Raw genomic sequence first — 19,810 nt, forward strand, 5'->3', positions numbered from 1 at the left:
AAATCTGTAGGTGTTTAGTTTCAAAATTATCCTTTTGAAACATAACAACAGGGTTTATAAGGTAACTTTCCATGGTGGCAGGGAGGGTTTTTATTGCATTATCAGAGTAAAGGCCCCACTGCTTCTGATAGATGTCTTATTTCTTCTCATCAGAGGTGACAGCAATGCTTTCACCTTCAGCTGATGAAACAAAGCTCAGAAACATTGAGCATATTAAACCCTGTTGATAAGTGAGGTAAAATGACATTCAGAAAAAAAAAGCAATTTATATAAGGTCAAATTGACCAGATGAGTATCTCTTTTCTGAAATTTGATTTACTACAATAAAAAGGATTAACTGTGTCCTATATAAATGGTTGTATCCTTGTTTGTACAAAATCTGACATCTGCTTTTAAATCTACTTATACCCAGACTTCTGCGATGTATCCCAATTACTAGAGAAATTCTCCTCTGGGAATCTTCTTGACACTTCTAAAAGATATCCCAACATTTTTGGGAATTAAAACATTTTTGCATTTTTTGTTTGTTTGTTTCTTTAAGACTCAGGTTTCAAATAAATTATTGTGTTACCCTTGTTCCCTCTGAATACTGTTTGTTTCATAAATTGCAGTATCTGTTGAACAAGTTTGTCTGCAACTGTTTGGGTCTTATAGAATAAGAGGTAAAGAATGGTGTGAAAAGAGGAAAGATTTCAAAAAGTCATTCTTCTGTCCTGAAGGCAGAATAATCTATTTCAAAATTACTATTGATATACTCATACAACAGCACTGATTTTGTTCTTACGGTCACTGATTGAGGGAAGTTTAGAAGACTCTTCCGATAACCTATTGAAGTACCTGTTTTCATTGTTAGAGAAAGTCTTTGTGTTTTAGATGTACTGGCATGCAATTTAAGCCCATTATTTTTTGCTCTCTACTTAGCAGAGATTATTACTTCTCCTTTTGCAACAGCCTTTTGCATATTTGAAGGCTGTTATCATGTCTCCCCACAGTCTTTCTTCTTGTTAAGAATAAACAAATACTGTTCTTTCCTCACAGGTCATGTTCTCTAGACCTCTGATCTGTTTGTAGCTCTCCTCTGCACTCTCTCCACTTGATCTGCATTTCCCTCGGGAAATGGCTGAGAACTTGCTTGCAGCCCATGAAGCAAAAGGATTATTTCTTCTGTCTCAGATATGAAACTTCTTCTCAGACTTGTCATTAAATTTGGTGGTTTTTTTCTCAGTAATGTGGCTTTGCTTTGTGCACAGTTTATTATCAGTTTTAATATCAGATTCATCCTCTGAAAACCTGCAACCTAACTGTTCATGTCCCAGTTATCTCTGCTGGAACAGTATTTTTAAATTTTTTCACAAAAATCTTTTTGTTAAGAGCTTGTTGAATTTGAATTACATTTCTCAAAATAACTGAAATACTATCTTGTACCAAATCTCAGACAAACTCTTTTGAAATCCTACCTCATATATATGTAGCGTGACAGTAAATGCATTGAAATTGCACTCTGGACTTTCCAATTAACATTTGCACTCATTTGACAAGTATTGAATCTAAGCTTTTTACTAATGTAAGTGGTGTGAAGAGAAGCCCTCTCCAAGTTAGTGTAGTACACACCTCTCTTTCTCAAAGGCTCTTACTTTTTCATAGATACAAACTAGGTTTGATGGTTCTTGACAAATCAGCACTAGTTATTTTTTATTTCAGTGTTATCTTCAGGATTCTTGTAATGGATTTATTTTTTATTTTAGTATTTTGTAAAGACTTTAAGTTAGGCTGACCAGTCACCAGTCTTCTGGCTGCTCCCAGCCCCTTTTTCAAAACTAATTATTCATTTGCTGTTTTCAGTCTTCTGGAAACTCATCCAGCAATAAATCTTTCCCTGAGTGCTCTGGGATGATTTCACTCCCTCACAACCCAATTCAAAACCATTGTCCATGTAAACAGCCTCCTCTTTTCCTGATCCAGGCTGACTTCATCACCCTTTGTCACTCATCCTAATTATTATCAGCTTCCTTGCTCTGTTAGTCTTCCTACAAAAGGCATCCCATACATTGTCCTTCTCTGTGTTCACTATTGGAATTGTGGAACCATTTAGGTTGGAAAAAAACCTCAAGATCAAATATTGTTATCTTTCCTTTCCAGCTGAACAGACTGACTTTCGTCTTACAAAAAATGTGAACAGAAATTACTTATTTGTTCTTTACACTTCCTGTTTTTAATTTGTCCCCAAATCCTTGAACTATTTCTTAAAATATATTCTCTGTTATTTGCCATACCTTTTGCTTATGTATTCTTTATCCTGAGCTTTAGACAGTCTTTTGCTTTTTCTCTGTGATTGGGAGAGTTCACACTTTATTCTTAATTCCATCAAGAAAACACCAGTCTCTCATTTATCCCTAGAGGTCTTCAGGTAGAACCAGTTTTATGTATGTCATTACCGTGCATGGGGTTGATTACTAATAACATTTGCCTTGCTTCTCCCATGAGGAGAATCCCTGGGGTCTGACATCCCTCTCTCTTCCTCACCCCCTGAAATTTAGGAGGAGACTAAATTTAGGAGGACTCTTTTTTTTTTTTTCTTTTTTCCCTATGTATCTCCCAAGCTCTTTCCAGTCCCCAGTCTCTTTTGAAATATTATCTCTCATCCTACAATAGTGGGTGGCATGTCTTGAACATACTTGCACTATTTTTGCACACATGCTTTCAGTCAGCTCTTGCTTTATCTCTGTAATTCTTCCTATTCACCTGACCAGGCTGATTCTAAGATAATAGGACCAAAGAATAATTCAGGGGGAAAAGCATCTCCAGAGGACTGACCTCTAACCCAACAAGCCTTCCAGAACAGGACCAGCTTCAGAGTCAGATCAATCTGTTCAGGGCTTTGTCCTTCTGAGTTTTGAAAGTCTCCAGAGATGGAGATTCTGCAGATTCTGTGGGCAACTTGTTCCAGTGCTGTACCGCTCTCATTGTGAAACATTTTTTCCTTATATCTGGTTGAAATTTCCCTTGTGACCATTGCCTCTTGCCCTTTCTCTGTACAAATGTCAGAAGATGAATCTGCATTCAGTCTTATTGTGTGCTGAGGACTATGAAAGCTGTAAGGATATGCAGAAATCCAAGCCTGGTTTGTGTGGATTTGTTAATGATCATTTCTTTCCACATTATATTTCAGGTAGATTCAAACAACACACTACTTTGTAAAAAAAAAAAAAAAAAAAAAAAAAAAAAAAGTGAAAAATGAAGATGCGTGACATGGTGATATTCTGGCTAGTGCAAATAGTGCTCTGAAGTTGCAGGGGCAGGATCATAAAAGTAACCTTTCGCACTAAAAGCAAAGATACACAATTTTCCAGCTGAAGTTTTCCCTCATGCTCCAAGCAGATGTAGCAGCAAAGAATGAAAAAATATAGGGATCTGTAATCAGTAAATACATATTGCAATTTGGATAATATTATGACAATCTTATCTCCGGATATCTTATTTCCATGTTTGTCAAGGAGCAGAGGCAACAGTAGTGAGATTCATAGAGCAGAACTAAAACACACAGCGTGCTGGAAAGCAGTACTGTACTTCACCTCTTCTTTCTAAGAATTTATCTTTCATTATGAGGCACCTTCCGAATGTTCCTGTTTATCTTTGCACATTTGTACAGTAGGTACTAATCATAAAGGCAGCTTTTGTTATAGACTTTAGTAATGAGCTAACTTCAAAAGGATACTCATGTTTTCTGTTGACTGATGGTGTATTAAGTGATGATAGATATCACCTGGCAGGTGATAGATATCATGATAAGGGTGAACCTCAGTGACTCTTCTCAAGCACACTATCTTTTTTGTCCAAAGATAAGAAGCTCTGCAGTAAAGCAGTTTGTGATTTTTAGTCAATTTACAGAATCAGAGAATCATAGGTTGGAAGAGACCTCAAGATCATCGAGTCTAACCTCTGACCTAACACTAACAAGTCCTCCACTAAACTATTTTGCTAAGTTCAACATCTAAACATCTTTTACAGACCTCCAGGGATGGTGACTCCACCATTTCCCTGGGCAGCCCATTCCAATGCCTCACAACCCTCTCAGTAAAGAAGTTCTTCCTAATATCCAACCTAAAACGCCCTGGTGCAACTTTAACCCATTCCCTCTCATCCTGTCACCAGGCACATGGGAGAATAGACCAAACACCAACTCTCTATAGCCTTTTTTAATATACTTATAAAAAGCGATAAGGTCACCCCTGAGCCTCCTTTTCTCCAGGCTGAACAAACCCTGCTCCCTCAGCCGCTCCTCGTAGGACTTGTTCTCCAGACTCCTCACCAGCTTTGTCACCCTTCTCTGGACTTGCTTGAGCACCTCCATGTCCTTCCTGTAGCGAGGGGCCCAAAACTGAACACAGCACTTGAGGTGCAGCCTCACCAGAGACGAGTACAGGGGGACAATCACTTCCCTAGCCCTGCTGGCCACACTGCTTCTTATACAAGCCAGGATGCTGTTGGTCTTCTTGGCCAACTGAGAACACTGCTGGCTCATATTCAGTGGACTATCAACCAATATTCCCAGGTCCTTCTCTGCCTGGCAGCTCTCCAACCACTCATCTCCCAGCCTGTAGTGCTGCTTGGGGTTATTGCGCCCCAGGTGCAGGATCCGGCACTTGGCTTTGTTGAACTTCATACAGCTGACCTCAGCCCATCAGTCCAGACTATCCAGGTCCTCCTGCAGAGCCTTCCTACACTCGAGCAGATCGACACATGCACCCAACTTGGTGTCATCTGCAAACTTACTGAGGGTGCACTCAATGCCCTCATCCAGATCATTGATAAAGATATTAAAGAGAACTGTCCCTAGTATTGAGCCCTGGGGAACACCACTAGTGACTGGCCTCCAGCTGGATTTGACTCCACTAACCACGACTCTTGGGCCAGTTTTTAACCCAACAAAGTGTACACCAGTCCAAGCCACGAGCGAACAGTTTCTTGAGGAGAATGCTGTGGGAAACAGTGTCAAAAGCCTTGCTGAAGTCAAGGTAGACCACATCCGCCATCTTTCCTTCGTCCACTAAGTGCGTCACTTTGTCACAGAAGGAGATCAGGTCCGTCAAGCAGGACCTGTCTTTCATAAACCCATGCTGACTGGGCCTGATCACCTGGTTGTCCCATAAGTGCCTCATGATGACACTCAAGATAATCTGCTCCATGAATTTCCCTGGCACTGAGGTCAAACTGACAGGCCTATAGTTTCCCGGGTCTGCCCTCCAGCCCTTCTTATAGATGGGCATTATATTTGCCATCTGCTAGTCAACTGGGATGATAACCAGGACTGCTGATAAATGATGGGAAATGGCTTCGCCAGCTCCTCTGCCAGTTCTCTCAGTATCCTCAGGTGGATCCCATCCGGCCCCATCGACTTGCGTACATCCAAGTCCCATAGCAGGTCGCCAACCATTTCCTCATGGATAGTGAGGGCCACATTCTGCTCCCCATCCCCTTCCACCAGCTCAGGGTACTGGGTATCCAGAGAACAAGTGGTTTTGCCACTAAAGACTGAGGCAAAGAAGGCATTAAGCACCTCCACCTTTTCCTCATCTTTTGTAACCAAGTTCCCCCTCACATCCAGTAAAGGCTGAAGATTTTCCATAGTCCTCCATTTTTCTGAGAGTGAAAGTGGTGATTTCCATCCTGGCTGTCCTTTTGAGAATTACGTCAGTTCACAACAATTTGAATTCCTCTGAAACTTGACAAAGCAACACAGAGAGAGACAGAAGTAAGAGCATCAGTTTTTATGATCCTGGCTAGCACAAGCTGAAATGTTTTAGTATTAATTTGTGCCACAGAAAATGGAAGTTGTTCAGTGACACCTGAGTATAAAGAACAGATCTACACACTGAAATCTCTTTTTCATCAAGTTTGGACAATGTGAATAATGTCCATTGTTGAAAATGCATCTTATGGGTAAAGAACTTTCCCAAAGTGGCTAGCTAGTCTTCCATTTCCAGAAGGAAAGGAGCAATGTCTGACATGTTGTTTGAAATAGAGAGCAAATTTAAAGGCTTGAAAATGAGGCTTATAGAAATGAAGCAGACAACTTTGTTTTGTCAAAAAATGTATAAGTCAAACATAATGCCACATTTCCTCAATAATTAATTGTGCATGCAGATATGCACATCTACACACACTTTTGAACTGCAGTAAGATAACTGAAGTCAGGGAACAGCCCTTAAAACTCTGCTGGGATTTTGATAGTAAGTCTTTGTAAAAAATATGATTAGCAAAAAATAACCAGGATATATATATATATATATTATATATATGTATGTATATATATTCCATGTTGAGCAGACACTGTAACTGCTAACATTTAGTTTGTGAACCTCATAAATCATACAAGTTTCATATATACCTTAGAGTAGTGGTGAATAGCGTGAAATCCAGCTGGTGACTGATCACCAGTGGTGTTCCCTAGGGGTTGACGTTGGGGCCCATCCTCTTTAATATCTTTATTGATGATTTGGTGGAGGGAATTCAGTACTGTGTTCGGTTTTGAGCCCTTCAAAACAGGAAGGACTTCGAGGTGCTGGAACGTGTCCAGAGAAGGCCTACCAAGCTGGTGAAACGTCTGGAACACAAGTCCTGTGAGGAACAGCTGAGGAAACTGGGGTTGTTTAGTCTGGAGAAGAGGAGGATCAGGAGAGACCTTATTGTTCTCTATAACCACCGGAAAGGAAGCTGTGGGGAGCTGGGGGTTGGCCTCTTCTTGCTGATAACTAGTGATAAGACTAAAGGGAATGACCTCAAGCTGCACCAGGGGAGGCTCAGGTTGGAAATTAGGAGACATTTCTTCTCAGAAAGAACAGTGAGGTATTGGAACAGGTTGCTCAGGGAGGTGGTGGTGTCACCGTCCCTGGGGGTGTTTAAATAAAGGTTGGACATGGTGCTTAGGGACATGGTTTAGTGGGTGACATTGGTGGTAGTGTGATGGTTGGACCAGGTGATCTTGGATATCTTTTCCAACCCTTATGATTCTATGTATGCTAAAATATCTTCTTTAAAACTAGGAGTATTTCAAACTGGCATTATTTCTGCATCGCAAAGATAGTTTTTTTTGGTATAATGTAAAACCTTTGGTTAATTACTCTTCTAGACAGCTATTTACCTGAGACAGATCACAGATGACTCAACTATAATTCAATCTTTTTTTTTTTTTTTCGAAACATTTATGCTAAGTCTTAATAGCTAGACCATGGCATGAGTAAACAATTCCAAGTGCTATTCTGTTATTTCATTTTAAAATTCATCTGAGTTTGTCTATATGTATTTTAAACACTCTTTCATTAGAAAAGGCAAAATTGTGTTGTCATTCTTTATTGAAATTCCCATGGAAGCAACTAGAATGGACTCTTAGAATAAATGGAAACTTCAGTAAAATCAAAATAATATGCTTTGATCTTACTGAAACAGTAAGTTTTTGAAACAGTAAGCTCAGTAAAACAGTGTTACTGAAACAATAAGTTGCAGTAGCTTTTCAAAAAGTGTTCCATGGAAGCATTGCTTTGGAATACTTCTAGTTGGAATAAGGAAGAATTTTCTTATTCCAGGATTTAGCTGTTATCAGCCAGTATCTTGTTAACGCCATGTAGATATTCAGAAATCCCACTTTTCGTAAGCTTGCAGTGCTAAGCAGCTTGGATGATATGATATAAAGGAAGTTTCATGGCTATTTTTACCTTTGCATGCATCTCCTTGAAACTCCATGCATCATATACAAGGCCTTCAAAAATGTCACTAGAGATCTACATTAAATAAAAATTCTTAACAGTGTTCACTGCACAATAATACCTTATAGATAAGATCTACAAGACACACTCCACACACTCCAAAGACTCAAAAGGACAAGTAGCAGAAGCAATGAAAGATTATAATAGTTCTCCCAACTACTATACTGCTAAGAGGGTTAGGTTAAAAGGGAACTGGGGCAGCCTTATGACCCTGATTTTAGCAGCCCTTATTTACTCATTTTTTTTCCTATAATAAGGGGTATGGTTTCAGAACAGTCTCTCATAGAACACTGTTTCCTAATTCTCAAGGTCTTCCTAATGCTTCAGCCTAAAATCGCATTCATCTGCTCATAAGCCATAAGTAGTGGTCTCTGTGAGTACTACCTTCTGATAGTGGTTGTATCTATTTCTACTAATGTATATATATATTCTTTTATGCACAGAGTTTTAGAGTCTGAGTCTGAGTTATTAGAAAACAGGATTAAGCAGCTACAGAACAACCCAAGGATACATGAAATGTCCTGATTTCTATCTAGAGTATCAATCATCCAGCAGGAGACTGGCCATATAGTTACTGATTGGTATTCTACCATTAAGATTTTACCTATGAAGAAAGTTGCAGAAAAAGACTTGAAATTATTATTAACATGTGAGAGAAGAACTTAAATCGCATGAGATTTTATGAGTGTATGAGCAGAAGGAATTTTACATAGAGATATGAGTCTTACATAGAGATATGGAGTCAGGAAAGATGTTATGTTAACGTCTTGTCAATGTCCTATGTGTGCACTATCTTCTTAGTGCACTCCCCCCTCTAGGTGGGGATTTATGTGAAGCAGAATTATAGTTCCCAACCTCCTGCGCAAAGGCTTTTTTAGAAGAATACAAAAAATATCCCTCTGCAGCAACCCAGGCTTTGCTGAAAGACAATGACTGCATGTTTTTTCTCTTTTATGTACTCATTAATTTGTAGTTAATATTTGCACATAGTATTTTAACCTTCTATCTAGTAAGAGTGACAAAGTGACATCAGGGGTGACCTTATCGCTCTTTATAAGTATATTAAAAAAGGCTATAGAGAGTTGGTGTTTGGTCTATTCTCCCATGTGCCTGGTGACAGGATGAGAGGGAATGGGTTAAAGTTGCACCAGGGCGTTTTAGGTTGGATATTAGGAAGAACTTCTTTACTGAGAGGGTTGTGAGGCATTGGAATGGGCTGCCCAGGGAAATGGTGGAGTCACCATCCCTGGAGGTCTGTAAAAGACGTTTAGATGTTGAACTTAGCGAAATGGTTTAGTGGAGGACTTGTTAGTGTTAGGTCAGAGGTTAGACTCGATGATCTTGAGGTCTCTTCCAACCTAGACAATTCTGTGTTTCTGTGATTCTGTGAGTTACACTGAAATGCAGATTCTTTACACGAAAAACTAGAAATGAGTTTCTGTTTTTAGTGAGGAGCATATCCTCCACACTTGCTTTTCTTCTCATTAGCACAGTGATTTACTTGTAAAAGTATCTCTTAGGAGATACTGTAAACAGAAAAAAGAATGTGAAAACTAAATGCTAAAACCTTTGGAGAGATTGAGGATCTGTAACAGATACTAAGATTATATATATATATACATATATATATTTACAGAGACGTATATATAAAATTTTGGACAATGAGAGGAAAGACATTTTCTAAAAGAGACTAAAAAACAAAAAGCAGTCTGCAAATTTCAGGAAGGATTGAAAGAAGGTGAAATCTCCTTCAGTAATAAATAATTTGTGCAGACAGGAAAAAAAAGAAAAAAAAAAAAAAAAGAAAGACGGAGATCTGCTTTAGCCAAAAACAAATGCAGGAAAGAAGGAAATAAAACAGCAAAAACTTGCCAAAATGTTGCTTAACTTCTTGTAATTTGGGGACTTGACTTTCAAAATACGAGGTCAGTTGAACAACATTTTTTTCCTCCAAGAATGGTAGGAAGGAACCACAGCAAAAACACAATGAATAGAGCTTAACTCTAGAATTTGGATACAAATCAGGATGTGGTGAGGCCTGTTTATCTGTCTTAGAAGTCTGATCTTCTCCTGTTACATTAAGGAGTTCTCCTATTACATTAAGGATATAGTTGAAGTAGCTACCATGTAAGGATTGTGCAATGTCTTGCATGAAATAACCTTGGTGGTCTCCACCCCATTCCTTTTAAGCCTGTGTCAAAAACTCCCTTTGTCTCACTTGGCATTTGGTGGAAAGAGCTTGGGGTTGCACTGAAAAAGGGTAGATTTAAATTAGATATTTCCAATATCTATATAGAGAGATAGATAGGTATCTATATACACATCTATAGATGCATATATATAAATATGTAATTATTTATGTATATTATAATATTCTAGATATATTTTATATATTAGATATGTAGATAACCTTCCTAGAAAAAATTCTTTACTCAGAGGGTTTGTGGCACTGGAAAAGGTTGTCCAGAGAATCTGTGGATGCCCCATCCCTGGAAGTGTTCAAGGCGAGGCTGGGTGGGGCTTTGGGCAACATTGTAGGTGTCTCTGTATGGTAGGGAAGTTGAAACTGGATGATCTTTAAGGTTTCTTCCAACCCAAACTATTCCATGATTCTACGATGCGGTGACAAATGAGACTTCTGTTGGGAAGTTTCAAGAAGCCTAAACCATTCCCAGGAGTCACTTTTGTTCATTGCTTAATCAGAAAAAATGGTGGTAACATAATCATGAGGCCAGACAGAAAATATCTTTCTTATTCTGAGTTTACTCATAAAGCAAAGAAAATAGACGGATTAAAAACCTTTCTGTGTTTTACCGTGTCTGTCTTCTTCCGTCTAGATAGCATCAGAATCAGGCATACTAACTAGAAAGAAATGCAGCTTTCAAAGATTTATTTTTTTGTTTGTTTGTTTGTTTGTTTGTTTGTTTTTTAAGTGTCTCTTTGCTGTTGAACACTGAGGCTGTTATCTTAGCCTAATTAGCTGGTACTGTTAACAAAAGAACATTATTGCTTTTCCAGAAAAGCATCTATCCTGTTCACTAAAAAAATTCAAGAGCTTCTTAAAGCAAGTCCAAAGAAAGGTGTGGAAACTTGTTAGATGACTTAGATGACTTAAGAAAGAAAGAGAATAAAGGAAGAATCAGAAGATAAAGAAAACTTTGAACTTTGCTTCTGCTTCATGTAAAGGACCATTGCTCCTATGGAGGAACAAAAAAATAAAAATGGTTCTCCCCTTTAGTTCATACAAGAATAGATTTACATACAGAGTTTCACAGCTTCTATTGCCAAGTTTCTGTCTAGATATCTGCAACGCTGTTTACTCTGTAGCACCTGATCATGCTAATAAGTTTATCCCCACAAATCCACCTTGATGATAAGACTTAATATTATTAATGTTTTACAGATATCAAGAATTATGTGATCTAGCCAAAGATCATGAAGCTTTTCTAAAAGAGATCAAGCAGTAGAATTCACGCTGCTAGTCCTGAGTGTCTTGCCATAAATCAATCGTTCTACCCTTCCACAAAAAGTTTACATGGAAGAGGATGTAATAGCACAAAGTGCTCCTTCAGAAAGACTGTAATTTGTCTTTAAAGCCACTGGTTGAGTGCTGAAACCTACAGAAGTGCAAAATGAAGTCACTATATCTGATATACAATGAGTTTTCTGCACCAGAGGATGATCCATGTCATATCACAGTCATACAGTTAGTTTGCATAGGAGCAGATGGCAGATTTTTTATTTAGTTAGTTAGTTAGTTTGTTTTAAAAAGTTTATATTTAGAAGCTGTCAGCAGCCAGCAACAAATATAGACAAATATGGTATAGTCAGTAAAAGTTATTTGGTGTCCAGCTGTTTCTCAGTGGTTTCCTTCATATTATTGTTTCATAAAGAACGAACAAAAAGACCCAAGCAGATGATTTACAGGTCCTGTGCTTGGCAAAATCACGGAGAAAAAAGGATGTCACCTTCCTCTTGGGTAATAGCCAGGAGTTTGTGCACTTTGGTCTGTAATCAACTGATCATGACTCTTCATTTCTAATGAATCTCTCTCTTTCTCTCTCTCTTTCTCTCTCTCCCTATTTCTACTAAATCAACAGAGAAGAAATAAATCTTCTATGTAGTTCAAGCTTTTCATAGATAAGGTTTCAATTTTAGTTTCACATAGGAGACAGGTAGGACTGATACTTGATATATAGAAAATGTCATAGAAATTCTGAGTTAAAGATTGTTCTCCATATACAAATGACTTCATCTACATTGGCATCTTATGCTACAGCAATACCTGAGATTCTATTGCTTTTTTCATGCTGCAGTATTCATGAAGTTCTTACTACTTTGAAACCTTTCACCAAATGACAGTTGACGAAACCTTGTTGAATTAGGGTTATGCTCTTTACAAGCAATTTTCTAACCACCATACAGAGAACAAATTCACATGAAGTAAATTGAGTTTTGGTTACTGAAGGATTAAAGAATAAGAACCAAGTTACAGCCATGAATGTGGCTTCATTAAAAAATAAGTTTTTTGTTTGTTTGTTTTTGTTTTGTTTTGTTTTGTTTTGTTTTGTTTTGTAGGCCTGATGGCATTATCTGAGGAAGCAGAATGACAAGCTGAAATGTAATTGTGTGGATACTAAAAGCTAGAGATTTTGGTGTATGTGTGGTTTGAGCAATGCACCAAGAAGTATTAGGAAAAACATATAGTAGGTAGTCAAAGAGCTAGCAGACAATCTTGAGAGATCATCACTTCCAAGTCAAATTCAAGGTGCCCATGGAACACCTTCCAGCCACTTCTCAATATGCCCAGTATGGATGCCCTTCTTCCCTTGGCACTTCCTCAGCTTCCTTAGACGACCCACTTTGGCACTGTAGGAGACTCATGAGTCTTTGTTCTGTTGAGACCTTTTCCAGCTTTATTTTCTGTCATTTCCATACATACTTACTGTCAGTTTTGTGTCTGTATTTTGTGGAATAATGCTAGAATTAACACATGACTCCCTTTAGTCCCACTTGAAGCATCCCTCCACTCAATTTCTTAACAGCTATTTTGTGAGCACTGGTCCCATTTGAAGCATCTCTCCACTCAATGATGTCTTAACAGCTATTTAGTGAGCACTTTCAGTTAGCTAATTCCTTGAATACCTACTATGTGGAAAATAGATTATTCCCTTCCTGTTGGCTTTTCCATGTCTGAAGACTGATACCATTTAGTCCTTCAATTTTCTCATTTCTAGTCTGAGTACTATTGGTTCTTCCAATTTCTGCACAAAAGACATGTTTCTAGACAGATTTGTTTATTCTCTAGACTCTCTTCATTTGCTCCACAGTTCTTTGAAAAACAGAAGGAGAAGGAAGAAAGAAATTCTCTAGATTTCCCCAAGACAGACAAGATATTTGAGGTGAAGGTTTACCAAGTAAAATTACTTTGTCTTCCTGCTCATAGAGACACTGTTTGCCTTTTTCATGCTGTTGACGCTGCTAAGTCACACCTATTTATGATCTTTTGTAAGGTCCAAACCCTTTTCTTCTAAACTGCTTCCTAGACAACTGTACTCTACCTTGAACTGGTAGAGTTGATTGTCCTTGACAAAAGAGGTCTTATATTCAGACTAAGTTGGTAGTCTCTGTTTTTCTTTTCTCAGGACAATTTTCTCTATTTTTCCAAGAACTTTTTGCATTCTAATACTGTCCTCGAATGCACTGGCAGTCCCTCCCAGCAGTATACATGACCAATTAGTTCTGGGCCTCATCAGATCTTGATAAGAACTGAATAATTTGTAAGGCAAAGCACAGTATTACTTTCACTGGGTGTTGTTTTTCTCATCTATATGAATAAATTAAACACATGTAGGACTCATCTGGAATCAACATGAACTGCATGGTCTCTGTCTGTATCATTAAATTCCAGAACATGATATCTGCATCTAGACTCTGTGTGTATTGGGATTGACTCTGTATTAACTACTGATCTCAGGATCATCTGGGAAAATAATCATTCAGCCAAATCCAGAACTATTCCAGGACAATGTGATTGTCTTCGTAATTGAGTTCTACTGCCTGGGAACCTCCTCTGTTTAACTGTTTAATTTACTAGTATTGACTTTGCCACAATGTGAGCAGTTAGGCGAGTCTAACTGTAAGCTACTACCCATGCATCTGAAGCCTGATGGCATGGTCTTTGCTATTTGCAGGCTGTAAGAATAGACATTCATGTTTGAAGAAAAGAGTCATCAAGATAAGGAGCGTTCCACTTTGGCAGTGTAAAACAGATGTCTGCCTACTTGCCAGCTGCTGTAAAGCAGTAAATTATCTTTTAGGTTTAATCTGAACCAAATCTGTTCTGAGTGAATGGCTTAAAAATAAGCAAAAATTAACCGTAAATTACAAGGAGGACTTCTCCAGATGAATGGCTCACGGATCCCAAATCTAACACCTACACAGGATGTTGGTATGCACTTAAAGTGTTTTAGTCACTCAGGAGAGTCCATAGAAAATAAAAACTGAACTCTCAGGGCCAATGAGAAATACTGATCCAGTGTGTCTGGTTGGGATATTGTTCCTAGTAGATGTGCTACTTATTTGTGAAAGATTACATTAGTGTTTGTCAGCTGAAGGACAGCATAATGTTTCTTCCTTCCCTGGTGCCCAATCATTCATCAGTGCATTAAATGCAGTACAAGATTGGGCATGAACTTCTGTTTCTGCATTTGACACCAACAGGGAAGTGCTGTAATCTCCAGTGCTGTATTTGTTGGTTTGTTAGAGACAGAGGATTGTTTTATTTATCCAGGTTCTGGTACTGGAGCTTATCCTGGAACATTTCAGCTTATGCAAGTACACATAAGAAGACTGAACAAGTCAGCATTTGATAAAGGATTTGTATGCTATGGAAAAGGCTTCAGCATTCACCTGCTGCCAGGGTGTGCAGAGCCAAACTATAGATTCTGAAAACAGTATTCAGCAACCATGAGACCTTGAATGTGCAGAAAGAGTATGACTTTTGGAAAGGAAGGTTCCAAGTTTTTCCCTCAGCCTTGCTTAGATCCTATCATGGGCATGCAATATAGTGTATATTATAGACAACTTGACTAGGTCAAACATGGTACACAACAGCCCAGGAACTTCTGTTACACCCAGGAGTCAATGTAGAGCTCCACAGCTGTCAATGTTTTGTTTATCACAAGAACAGGATTCTGGAAAGATATGGCTCTGAAAAAAAAAAAAAAAAAAAAAAAAAAGCTTAGAGGTAACAGAGGGCAATCTGCAATTCTCTCACCTGAACCCATGTATATGAACCCTCCAGGGCTGTCACGCAGTGCTGATAAACTCTTGCACACACTGTAGTTAGTTGACATTTGTAAACTCAGCTTCATTCTTTACAGCAGGGCTGTTCAGTGATGTCTGCTTAGATGATATTTTATTCCTCTTCCACAAATTCTTTTTTTCTAGAGAACTAGATGAAGAGTTGTGTTGCTGAGGGACCATCTACTCACAGAGAAGCTAACCACACTTCCAGAGTATTGGATACGTGACTGTGAGCTACTTTCTCTTCTTGTTATGTGTCTGACTCCAACTGCTTTTTCTTTAAAAGACTGTCCTCACCATTGTAATAGTCACTCTTTCTAGTATTGACTTAATTTTGATCAAATTTCTAGATAGAAGGGAGTAAGTTAAACAGAACAGACTGAAGGGGCCCAATTCTGCCACAGTTCTGTAAGGGGAAAAATAAGATCCTCAAGTAGGTAGCAGTGTGGTTCCACTTGTGCAGTGGGAGAATGTGGACCTACCTCTCTGCACCCTGCATGAGGTCTCTGACTATTGCCTGGGACTGGACTGGCACTCACTTCCTTTTCCATCATATGTGAATGTTTCCCTAGTCACTTAATTCTGTGCTGGAAGTCAGAACATTGAATCTTACAGAAAACGAGAAAGAAATGAAAACAATGTGATGCAGCATGAGGATCCACAAAAAACCTGAGGAATGGACAATAAAGACAACTACATGTATGTCTTCAGGGTTCATCCAAGTGTGCTAGATATCCATACTTTGCTTCACATGGGCTGGTATTTGAGAATCTGTATAGATTGTGTAGAAGTGTTTTTTTTTTAGGATATTCTGCAGCCTGTTTTGCTCTACACGGTCAAAAATTTCCACTTATTAGCATTTGTTGTTGGTTAACTTGGGCAATGGATAGTTTTCAGCGGATGTTACTGTCACGAAACGATTGGTACCGTACAGAATGTATGGGGATTTCTTCTATAAATCACATGAAATGTAGCTAAAGCTTTATTCTCAAACATCTCACACATACACATACACAGAGAACATTCTTAAAGGGCAGAAATGCTGAACATGGTCAAGACCATGTTCAATGCTGAATATGGTCAAGAGTAGAACATGCCATGTTCTACTTATGCCTTCCCTGAACAGTGGGGGAACAGTGGGGAACTGAGAAGCAGATAAAAAAAAAAAAAAAAAAAAAAAAGTGAATAGGTGTATTCGTGTATTCTATTTATTAGCAGTTAATAAATTGATTTTCATCTGAGTCTGTTTTCAAGGCTTTAAAGAAAGGTGTTAATTTTGTAATGAAATGGACCACATGTTTTCTAATGGGCTTGTTTTCTGAAGAAAAATTCTGGAGAACAATGTCTATATGTCTATTCATGCCAGCTAGCTGGGTGGCTAGTTTCCCTGTCTGATTTCTGTTGGCCATTTAAGCAGGCTGGATTATTTGCTGTTTAAGAAGCCAGAAAGCATGACAGCAGGACAATAAATTCCTTTATTTATTTATTTATTTACGATTCTCTTAGAACTACTCTACCATTTTTGGTTGAAGTTTCTATTTTTTTATTTCTATTTAGAGACATTTCCCTATTTGTGTTTTGGTTTCTTTCCCAAGGGAAAACTATGTTTTCTGTCCACCTTTGCTATTTACCTGCAAAATAATCAAGAGACAGGAACATATTGGACCAGACTCACATAATGAAAAGTATGACTCAGGTTATAAAGGAAATAAGTAAATACTAAAATAAAATTCAAAGTGGGCCTTTTATGTTTCTTCCATGCTATTGCTCGCATATGAATACTTTTGCAGAGGCTGGCCTGGAATCTATTTTGAAATGAAAAGCTTTGTTGTTTGTTTTGTTTGTTTTCTTTTCTCCATAAGCAGGATTAGTCCAGGAAGCTATATATACATAAGTCGAGAAATGTGTCTTTCACACAATATTATACAGGTTTTCCACATTTAACTGCATGAAGTTTAACAAGGCCAAGTGCCGGGTCCTGCACCTGGGGCGCAATAACCCCAAGCAGAGCTACAGGCTGGGAGAGGAATGGTTGGAGAGCTGCCAGGCAGAGAAGGACCTGGGAGTGATGGTGGACAGTCGGCTGAATATGAGCCAGCAGTGTGCTCAGGTGGCCAAGAAGGCCAACGGCATCCTGGCTTGTATTAGGAACAGCGTGACCAGCAGGGCTAGGGAGGTGATCGTCCCCCTGTACTCAGCTCTGGTGAGGCCGCACCTCGAGTACTGTGTTCAGTTTTGGGCCCCTCGCTACAAGAAGGACATCGAGGTGCTTGAGCGGGTGCAGAGAAGGGCGACGAAGCTGGTGAGGGGCCTGGAGAACAAGTCCTACGAGGAGCGGCTGAGGGAGCTGGGCTTGTTCAGCCTGGAGAAGAGGAGGCTCAGGGGCGACCTTATCGCTCTTTTTAGGTACCTCAAGGGAGGCTGTAACGAGGTGGGGGTTGGCCTGTTCTCCCACGTGCCTGGTGACAGGACGAGGGGGAATGGGTTTAAGTTGAGCCAGGGGAGTTTTAGGCTAGATGTTAGGAAGAACTTCTTCACTGAAAGGGTTGTGAGGCACTGGAACAGGCTGCCCAGGGAAGTGGTGGAGTCACCATCCTTGGAAGTCTTCAAAAGACGTTTAGATGTAGAGCTTAGGGATATGGTTTAGTGGAGGGCTATTAGCGTTAGGTCAGAGGTTGGACTCGATGACCTTGAGGTCTCTTCCAACCTAGAAAATTCTGTGATTCTGTGATTTATTTCTTCATCCCAGTAAGCAAGTGGACAAGCAGACAGTGATGAAGTTTGAATCAACAGATTAGTGCTTCTCGTATTTGGCCACCCTTCATGGTCCTGCTTGTGCCCATGTTGTTTGTGCCCTTGGAAGAAAGGAATATCTAGAATGTTTTACATGTTGGATGAAAACAGTCCTACTCTCTTGTAGGGAGATAAACCTCTGTCAAGTCCTTTTACTGGTCCGTTTTCCCTTGTTTTTTCCACTGTTTGCAGGTGACTGCTCATTAGCCCTCTCAGCCAGGTCTTCGTTAAAGAGAGTATGAATTATTCACTTTGCAAAAGGCAGCCAGATGTTCAAGTTAAGCTAAGAAAGCTCTCTTCTAATCTGGACCAGATTAAACTTCATGTAAATTTCCTAAATTGAACATTAAATTAATTCATTGTGTTTCTAAATCTGCATTAGCATCTGCTTTAATGCAATCAGTACTGCAGAACCAGTCACATACACATATGAAATCACCGGCAGCTTCATGTGTTTCCCAGGTGAAGTTTCATTTGTTTATTGTTATTTTCAGAGTGAATTGAAAAAAACGTCCAAACAGACAGGAATTTCAGTACATTCTTGGAGTGAATTGTGAATGATAGCTGAGGCATGAAAAGTTTACTTTAATCTGGAACATTGATTTTGATAGACTGATTGGATGCTGCTTGCTTTTCTATTCTAAACCCCCAAGAGCTACTTCAATGCACAATAAGGGAGAAAGAAATTTCAACACTATATCTGTAGATAGCATAGCAAGTTAAATGTAAGTGTTCATGGATGTATTTTAGTGACCCTTTATAAACAATAATAACTGAGTATAACATCATACAGAACAGAAACAAGGAACTAATTAAAATTAGGTTAGCCTTGGGTAAGTTTTTTGCATCTGTATTAGATATTGGTTGGATGAAAGAAAATGAAAAAGTATATGAGTTTCTCTCCTAAGTTCTGATCTCATCATGTGTAGATATATAGTATGACCATGATATTTGTTTGAAAACCTTGGAAAGTGCTTGGAAACTACCTCAAAATACAAAAGTATTTGTAAATGGAAGATGTTAAATCATTGACTCAGCACAAAAAGGATTTTACTTTTTCCAGATAATAGCACCTAAAACTGTTCTGGTATAGTTTGTATAGGGGTAAATTTTCTCCTCTCATTGGCAAGTATATATTGAGAGCACAACGGGACGTGGATAGGCAGAACGCATCCATCTGGGTTTTGGAAGAAATTGTGCTGTGGTGTTTACCCAGAGAGAGAGGGAGGAAGGGGGATTCCTCCATGCAGATGTGTAGAAAAACTGGGGCTATTCTTGGAAGTATCATGTGGGATATATTTGTGTTTATAATGATGCTACTGAGATGCCTTGCAAGTCTAGGTGGGTTTTCTTTGCTTATTGTGATTATCCAACTTGGCCTAGGTTTCTAAGTTTTTTGAAGCCCATGTGGGATGTATTACTGAATTTGAGGTTTGTTTCTCTTTGTCTATCATACAGAGAATATGATCCATACTACAAGTTTATCAGGGCACATTTTATCTCGTTGTTCTCTGCTGTTGCTGGAGTTCAGGATTTTGGCAGCATTTTCTCTCCTCCTTTTTGTGGATTTACACATTTTTGGAGGTCTTGGAAGGGGTAGAATTATCCCATATATTCCCCATAATGCTATGTTGGGTAGTTTGTCATTTGTAATCAGCAGGAGTTGAGTGAGGTGTATTTTTACCAACCCTTCTTAGCTTACCACTTCTTGAATGGTTATCTGCAGTTAAAGGATCCAGAGTTTGTGGCTCTGGTGGCACCCTCCACTATGCAGGCCAGAGCACAGCGGTGAGCCCCCATCACATGGACAAAGACATGGGCCAAAGAGGAGCAGTGCTTTGTATGCTCAGGCCTTCAGTCAACCACCACTGAGATTTTGCATCTGCTAGGCTGGACAGGAATGCTCTTTTGGACAGAGGCCGGGCTGGGCCCAGGATGCCTGGGAT

General features: G+C 39.0%; 1 long non-coding RNA gene across 1 annotated transcript in view; it reads left to right on the plus strand.

The window, feature by feature from the left end:
* Positions 1-16,247, plus strand: part of LOC311426937 — a 133,872-nt gene extending 117,625 nt beyond the window's left edge. The window contains exon 3 of the long non-coding RNA XR_014687118.1: positions 15,216-16,247. This is a non-coding gene — a long non-coding RNA (uncharacterized lncRNA). The remainder of the gene's footprint in view (positions 1-15,215) is intronic.
* The last annotated feature ends 3,563 nt before the right edge of the window (positions 16,248-19,810 follow it).

The sequence above is a fragment of the Aythya ferina genome (assembly GCF_964211825.1).
Source record: "Aythya ferina genome assembly, chromosome: Z".
In the NCBI taxonomy this organism is placed as follows: Eukaryota; Metazoa; Chordata; class Aves; order Anseriformes; family Anatidae; genus Aythya; species Aythya ferina.